Source organism: Crocodylus porosus, unplaced genomic scaffold (assembly GCF_001723895.1).
Source record: "Crocodylus porosus isolate Cpor-Errol unplaced genomic scaffold, CroPor_comp1, whole genome shotgun sequence".
Taxonomy (NCBI): Eukaryota; Metazoa; Chordata; order Crocodylia; family Crocodylidae; genus Crocodylus; species Crocodylus porosus.
The window spans coordinates 138,537,941-138,546,467 of record NW_017728931.1 but is presented as its reverse complement, the minus strand read 5'-3'; positions in this window follow the sequence as shown (position 1 = coordinate 138,546,467).

Genomic DNA, 8,527 nt, shown 5'->3' with positions numbered 1-8,527 from the left:
GTGCCCAGAGCTGGACGCAGTCCTCCAGCTGCGGCCTGACCAGTGCCGCATAGAGGGGGAGGATCACCTCCCTGGACCTGCTCAAGATGCACCTGTGGATGCACGACAAGATCCAGTTAGCCCTGCCAACCGTGACCTCGCATTGTCGGCCCGTGTTCATCTTGGAGTCGCTCCAAGATCCCTTTCTGCATCTCAAGAAGGGAAGTTCCTCCATCTGCAAAATTGAGATGATGGTAGATTTTTAAAAGCACTTTACCCAGAAAGTCACTATTGAAGGCATGACTAGGGGTAGGGGCAGGTGGTGGAGTCAGCACTGATTGAACTTGGGGTGCAACAGGCTGCCTGAGCTCTGCTGACAACAGAGGCAGGAGGTGGTGGCGCATGTCCTCTGTGGACATGTGTGTGTGTCATGGCAAACTCTGCTCTCTCAGTCCTTGAGGAATCTACCCATTTATTTCTTGATGAAAAGACTTCATGCTATTGATTCTGCCTTATGCTAATGGCAATATCTTGTGACTGATAGGCTTCTCCATCCATCCCTGAAGCACACAGCGTATAGGACCACAGCTGGTGGGAATCAGTAGGGCTCCAGGGGAATCAAAGGGAGTCAGATTCTCAGCTGCTCTGAATGATGCGCCCCATTGGCAAATCACTGACAAGTCTATAGCTACCTGGGAATACCTATATCCTTATATCCTCCTGCCCCAGGGGCACCAACATATATTCCTAGCATACCATTGAGATAGGTGCCTTCAAATCCTGCATTTAGACAGCCTTAAAGGAGAATCTCAGCCAATGGCCTATGATCCACCCACACAGAGGGGCTGATACAAACACGCAGGACTTTGTACTGTAGTGCAAACTCCTATACCGGGGGCTTGCAGGTATTGTCTGCATTTGTGCCAGTAGCACTGCTTCTCTGTGACTCTGTATGGGTGGAAAATGCCACTCAGGATGAGCAGGACGGTTGCAGACTCAGGCCTGTAGCTATCAGGAGATAAGCCAGTTTTTAGATGTTTTGCACAGAGGGTGCAACTCTGCTGTCATGTGCTCACATGGGCGATTATGAGCTCTCCTGCCCTGGTGCCCTAAAATAAATGTGAAGGCCGAGAGAGCACAGCAAAACAAAACAGGCGCCCTGTGCGGTAAGCTCCCCTCCCCTCCCGTCATGTGTTTGGAAGTCGTGCGGCTCTGTAATACCAGGATCAGCAGCTTTGAGAGTGACACCGAGTAACCTAGACCGTGGGCAGTGGTAGCTGGAACGGGCGAAGTCAGACGGGGGGGCGGGGGGTTAAGACCCAACAGCCTCCCCAGAAATCTCACTGTGTTACTCTGCAGCTTTTGGTGAGCCTCAGGGTCCATCTAGCTTTAAGAGCTGGAATAACTGGAGCCCAAGTCCACTGCTATCTCACCTAAGAACATGGGAAGAGCTGAGCCAGCTCGACATGCGACACGTTGTCCCCGGACAGATGGAGCAGAATGACCCTGTTGGTTTGGATCGCTCCTGCCCTGGAGAAATCGCTTGGAGGAGCAAGAAATCGCTACGCCAGGAGCAGGCATGGTGTGACCGTGCCTTGTGACCCTCCAGACTCCTTTTCTTTCGGAGAACGGGTCTTTTCAGATACTAGATAACACAGTTCTCCTGGCTGGGTGCTTGCCTCTGCAGCCTGCAGATTCGTACCCAGCGTCCATTCTCCTGTGCTAGCATGCTCTGTCCCCCAGTACAAGACAAACTCCTTGGTTATGGAGCTCCCGAAGGCTGCACTCACCAGATCCAATTGCGAGGCGGACATCTAATTGCGTGCAAACTGCTGGAGGATGGTGGTAGCCACTTCAGCTGGGCTGAGGCTGGCAGCAGCATTTCAAAGTGGGAAGAAGACGAATAAATGGCTGACGTCAGTACTGGGAACCAACAGTCTTTGGGACCTTCCAGCTGCAGGCAGATGTATCTGGACTCTGTGGCAAGCCCGAGAGCTCGGCTGAGAAGCTCTTTCCGCTCAATCCCAGCTTTGAACAGCCACATGCACACGCCAAGAAGCAGGTCTGAGATAGATAATATCGTTGGATGGGTCCCCAGAGCTGTGCTAGGCCATGATTTCAGCTTTGGCACAGACTGAGTGGGCAGGGCATGGAGCAACACTGTGGGGACAGGGAGGAATTGAGGCATAAAACCATTTAGGGCCTCAGTTGGCATCTTCGCAAGAATCAGACGGATCCAGGGAAATCAGGCCAGTGCCCCTCTTGCAAGACAATGCTTCTTCCCTAGCAAACTCCTGCCGGAAGTGCCATCCATGCTGGGATACCTGGCTCAGTAATTAACCCGTGGAACTCCTTTCCACAGGCTTGCACTAGGGCCAGGAGTTTAGCAGGATTAATGAAAGATTAGACAAATGAGCACATCTGCCAGTGTGTTAGACAGGGAAAGACATTCAGGAAGGATTGGCTCCTTCATGCTAACTGACAGCAGCACGAGATTAAGGAAAAGTTTCTGCTGGGGGACATTTTATTGCAAAACTATCCGTCGGGGTGTTCTCAACCTGAGCTGCTGACAGAGAGAGGCTACGGGGCTAGATACAGCACTGCCTGTCTGTGGCAATTCTTGCATCAGTATTGCTGGAGCAAGGCAGAGGCATAGCCTTGAGCCTCAACTCCTCCACCTGGGAAGTCCGCATGCATGCAGGTCTTGTGATTCAAGTTTCTCCGTGTGTGCTGTAAAAGCTGCATTGCAGCGTGAGTGGAGATCCACACCCACACCCACACCCACATGCAAACGTGCTTCGAGGCACGCGCAAAGGAGAGGCTGCGGTTAGGGAATATTCGCCTGAGTCTGACACAGCTGTTCTGCCACAGACTTCCTGTGTGGTGTGAGGCAAGTCCCTTCAGCTCTTATCCCTATTGCAAAAAAATGGGGATAGCAATTTTATGAGCCACTAAGACCAGGGAATGGCTGTCACTGGATGTTTTTAAAGTGCAGCTAGACGAGCCCTTGGCTAGGATGGTTGTGACCTGGATGATCCCACGCTGGGATGAAATGATCTCCTTTCCAGCGCTATTTTTCCAGCTCAGCTCTTGCATGGCACAAAAGCTGCTGCAGGCAGCTATGGGATGAGGAGCCATCGAACTACCTTTGAAAGCAGATGCACGTTTGCTGTCTTGCTCAGACATACCCCTTTCTGATCAGTGGTGCCTAGCCAAGCGTGCCCCACTGGGCTGTGGCTGGAGGTCTTCCCTTGCCAGGGGAGGGTTTTGTGCCTGGGTGAATGCCCTAGCCATAGGGCTATTGTTCGCATGAACGGGGCTGAAGTCTGGCCCTATTCGCTCCCCATTGTTCTGCTGTTGCTAAAGGTGCTCCGACGGAATCAAACCCCTTTTGTCTGGGGCTGAATGAGCTGTTTTGTTCCATCTGTCTGACCCAAACTCGGGCCGGTTTTGTGTCGAGTTTCCATTGTTGGTTGTTTTTCAGTTGCCCAGACCGAAGGGAACATGCACTGTTTGCATGGGCTCCTGTTGCTGACCCACTGGAGCCGAGGGGGACGGTGACCTGCTTGCCCAGGGGTGGTGAAGGCATCTGTCTGTGTGCAATACATGCGGGGGGTGGAAATGAAGAGGAAATCCCCAGTGTGGTGCAAACTGGACAGTCAACAGCCGGTGGGCTCTTCGCGATGAGCCAGGAGGGGGGATATAGTGGGGATCTCCTTCCCCTTACCCAGCCTAGCTCTGTAACTACAGCATTTATAGAGTCCCCCTCCTACCATATAACCAACACATAGCAACGCAAGGGTTAAAGACAGCGAAGCATCCTGAAAGGAGGTGGTCCAAAACAGCCGGACCAGGCTTGGATTGTTTCTGCGCGCCGTTACCCTGGTGATGGACAGTGCAAGGGCCCAGCCCGGCCAAGGAGGACAGCTCCCGCCTTTGCAAAGGGGGAGAGAGTCGGGTGGAAGAGGCTGAGATCTAATTGGGCCGTGGGAGAGATCAGGCGATGTCTGGCTGCAAGATGCAAAGTGAGCTGGAGAAGAGAAGCCGCTCGCCTCGGGAGGAGGAGGAAGAGGAGGAGGGGTTTGAATGCAGGGAAGGCACAGATGGCAGAATGGCACGGCTTAGCATATGCCCTGACCTCAAGAAGGGGCAATCTTTAACGCCAGAGCTTTCCCTTTCAAAGCAGGCCTGGGCAGGATAAAATGCACCAGCCTCTGTCCTCCCTGGGAGTGAATAAAATCCTCTTCTTCAGCCACGCGCTGGGCTCCTGCCGTGTGTCCCCACAGGTCAGCGCTTGCAAGTGCCTGGGCACTGAAAGAGCTAATTTTACAACCGGGCAGTTCCTTTGCAGGAGGCCCTGGTTGCTACCTGTATTCCCCAGCTGGCCTGGCCTTTACCTGGTGCTCAGTGCAGCCAGTCGTAGCATTTTGATATGTAAAAATCCCCTTAGGCAGTGTAACACTTTCTGTTCGTATTATTCAACACCTCGTTCCCAGCTGCGGCTCCTACAAAGCAGGGTTCCCAGGCTTTATCCATGAGGCTCAGAGAAAACAGCACCTGCTGTGCTATTTGCTGCGTCTCAGACCGGCTCTCAATGGGCGACTGGTTAAGGTCCCTAGTACCAGCCACAGTGACTGCCGACATGGAAACGTATCAATAGGGGCGAATGAAATGCAATCGTCCCTTGAAGCGATTGAGCCGGTGGATGTAAGGAGCATCCCAGGACCATGTGATGAACCGTTTTCCCGTAATACGGGCCAGCAGGTGCTTCCCAGGCCTCTCTGTGAAGTAGTGGCAGCACTACTCCACCTATAACCTCCCACAGCAACATAGGCAGAGCTGCCTCAACCTTTCCTATTACATAGGATCAGCAACTACAAACCAGAGGTGGAAACAGGGCAGCATAAAGCAGAGCCTGAGCCCGGAGAAAACAACGGTACAGCCAGTGACACCATCTCCCCTACTTCCCTTGAAGAGTGCGCTAATCAGCAGGCTACAGGGCAGTGCTTTTTCAAGCTGTGGTCTGCAGACCCCTGGGCGTCCACAGGCTATGTCTAGGGGGTTTGCAAAAGATGTAGCGTGAATACCCATACTTGCAATTCAAAGGGGTCCAACACCTCCATTTGAATTTTTTTTTAAGGGCCCACAAATGGAAAAAGTTTGAAAACCACTGCTAGGGGATTTTGGGAGGCAAGTGCATCTCTCAGTTCTTCCTTCTGAAGGTGGCCCATATTGCAGGGGAAGACCTGGGCCCCAGCTCCTGATGGGGTCAATATGGCATCGTGCTTTTATACAAAGCAGAACAGCGGCAGCATAACTGAGATGACCCACATCCTCTCCTCTCCCCCCCCCCCGAATACATTTTAGCTTGTTGGTGACATTATCCTGGAAGGTAGGAGCTGCAGAGTCGAGAGCCTTCAGCACAGAAGGGATTTGAGCCTGAGTGCCTTCCCGTTTAAGGTAATACTCTCATCATGAGACTATTCAGGAAAAGATGTCCTGCTGCTGACTGTGGAGGATCCATCCGAGTTGGGTACCCCAAGCGGAGGGAGGCATCTCCCTGTGGGTTGAAATTAGACACCGCCTTACCTCCGTGTTTCCTCCTGGGGTGGGTGGCACAGACGGTGCCGCTTGCGGATCCCATTCTCTTGTGCTGCGCTGATAACGCAGATGGCCTGGACGTCTAACTTGGGTCTGTGCAATCCCACTGGACAACAGGGTGCTAAGGATTTGGTGCAAGACTGTCTAGGGTTGCAATACCTGCATCCTTCGCTGGGTCAGGCTCTCGGTGACCTGCCACCTTTTCTGTGTGTGTGGGGGTCAAATAGGTCCAAAACAGGCCAAAGGCATAATAAGTTCATAGGTAGGTCTTGTCTTTGAGTTTGTAGGCAAGTTAATTACAAATCCAGACATGGGAAAATTAACTCACCTCAAATAAGCCACTGATCTCAGTCTGGTGCTAAGCAAAAAAATCCCACTGAGGCATTTGGGTTCTTTGCACAAGGGAGTCACTGGATGGCAGACCTAGGAGGCTCAGTACAAGCTTCCCCAATGTATACCTAATCTGACCTTGAGGAATCGGCATTCCTCGAAGTCCAAAGACTACATGGACCTTGTAGCATGGCGGTCCTCGCAGAGCTGAGTAGATCTTTATTGGGAAAGTTTATATGAAGGCCCTACTGCCCTACTGCATTTGGATTAAGAGACGACCTCACCCCGTGCGATTTTTCTGGACACAGTATCAATGTTAAATTCATGTTAAAATCCATGAGCGTGGATAAAACTCTACCAACTGAACACGGAGTATTGTATTTAGAAAGCCTGGGTATGAACAGAAATGATAATTTGGAAGAAAGAACTGGAATGCGCACAGCCAAGACTCCAGATGCAACTTAAAACCCCACAAGCAAGCCTGTGATTTTGGTTACTAAAGGGATGCATTTCTAAAGCTGGGCCTCGTTGTTGACTGCTGGATCTGTCAAAACAGCCAAGTCAGCATCAATATAAAGAAAACCAGCCATTGGCCAAGGGTGATCCAAACCAGATTTCCAAGTATCAGCATGCAAGAGATGCTCTCTGAAGTCAGATGCAGATGTGTGGACAGAGCTGGCATCCTCAAAGGGGCAGAGGTGGCTAGGTTTTTTTTTTTTTGTCTGTGAAGGGACATTAACTCCAAAACTTCTAAAAAAACACATTGTCCTTACAACGCTCCTGACAGAAGACTGCCAGGAATGAGGCAACATGGAATTTGCTTCTTGTTAGATCTCATCCTGAAGCCCTCCCCTCTCACAGATAAAGCCTACCGGATTTATTAGTGAACTCCAAATACTAGTACAGAAAGATGTACAGAAAAGATGTCACGGTTTGCTCAGTGGGCTGGAGCAGATTTATTACTGATGTGGCACCAGCCAAGTATCAACCTTTGTAGAACTAAAGAGTAATTTCTGGAGAATTGCATTCAATGTCTATATGGCCCTATTAGTTTCTTCGTTTTATATTTCTGTCAGTGTTTTCTATACAAGGATGCCAACTGTGTAGGGCTAGAGTCTGATATGCCGAGTCATCTTAAATAGCATTGGTCTCAGAAAGTAAGATGTTATAATAACCCAGAACACAGATATATTTCAAATGTGTCTAAGCACATACCACCAAGATATCGGGTTCCACCACTAACCCAGAACACAGATTTATTTCAAGCACATCTAACTACAGATACTACCAAGAAGACCAGCCTTAAATCTTCTTCCTTTAGCTTGTTTCTTTCCTGGACTTGGCCTGTTGTGTAGACACCGGTCTTCCAAGTTGTCCAAGATAAGAAACGTCCAGCTGAGCCTGTTACATAAACGTCAAGTTTGTAATAGCTGAATATCAATAGAAGAAAAAAAAAAATCAAAGGACTATATAAGATGTTTTCAAGAATCAAGTTTAGAGCTGGCTGACTAGGGTTTTGGTTTACCAGAAATATTTTATTTTTAATTGGTTCCAGTTCAGATTTCTTGTAACCAGAAGCTCCTGACCTTTCTGTAACTGCTCAGAAAAATAAAAATTAGTTTCAGTTTCAGTGCTCATAGCAGCAGTGACAAGACTCTCTTGCAGATCCTAAACCACATCCTTACCAACATAGCAGGCTGCATCCATATACATCCAGGAAGACGGAGCTTTGAATGCAGATAGAATTTGTTGAAGTATTTTGGTTGGTGCAGAAGCTTGTTTAGAAACTGAGCTGCATTAGACATACCCTAGAAAGACAGGACATAACACAGAAGTCTGTCCGTCTAGGCCGGTATTTCTAAGACACCTATCCCCATGCTAGCCAAACTGCATAGATAGATGGATGCGCTCTTGAATGTGTCAGTGCCTCGAAGCGATTTTATTTCAGCACGGGAAGCTTTCGGGGGAGAGGCAGTTGGGGTAGAAATAAGGAGGCAAAGACACCGATCCGCTGCCTGATTCAGAAATGTGGCAGCATTTCATGGTAGAATGGATGTGAGTCAGTAAGTGTGTGTGTGTGTGTGTGTGTGTGTGTGTGTGTGTGTGTGTGTACACGTACACACACATACACACGCTGCCGTGGGTGGGTGTGAGCGCTGAGTCGCCGTGTCTGGAATGCGGGCCAGGCCAGCGCCATTCATATTCTGGAATGCGCAGCACCATCGCATGTCTGTGCCTGAATTCCCGAAGCCCAGAGTCTCCATGTGCTCATGAGTTTGCAGGGCAGCACTACAGTATGTCTCTGAGATATGCTAATTGCTTCTTCCCAATGGCTGGGAGAAGATACCCTATTATGAGATGTCAGCTTCCCCCCTCCCTTACACCCCTACCCTGCACGTACACATTGGAGTTCTGCTTTCTCTGAGGTTTATGCTGCATCTCTCATAATACCCATGGCCCCATGGTGAGTTCCAGGAACCACAACAGCTGGGGGCTGACACTGGGAAAATTAAGTACGGCAAGGCTGTGAGCCAGCCAGACTCAGAAGCATGGCTGATTGCCACAGCTGAACAACTGGGCCACCTGTGAAAGGCTGACTCTGTGGGAGGGCTATACC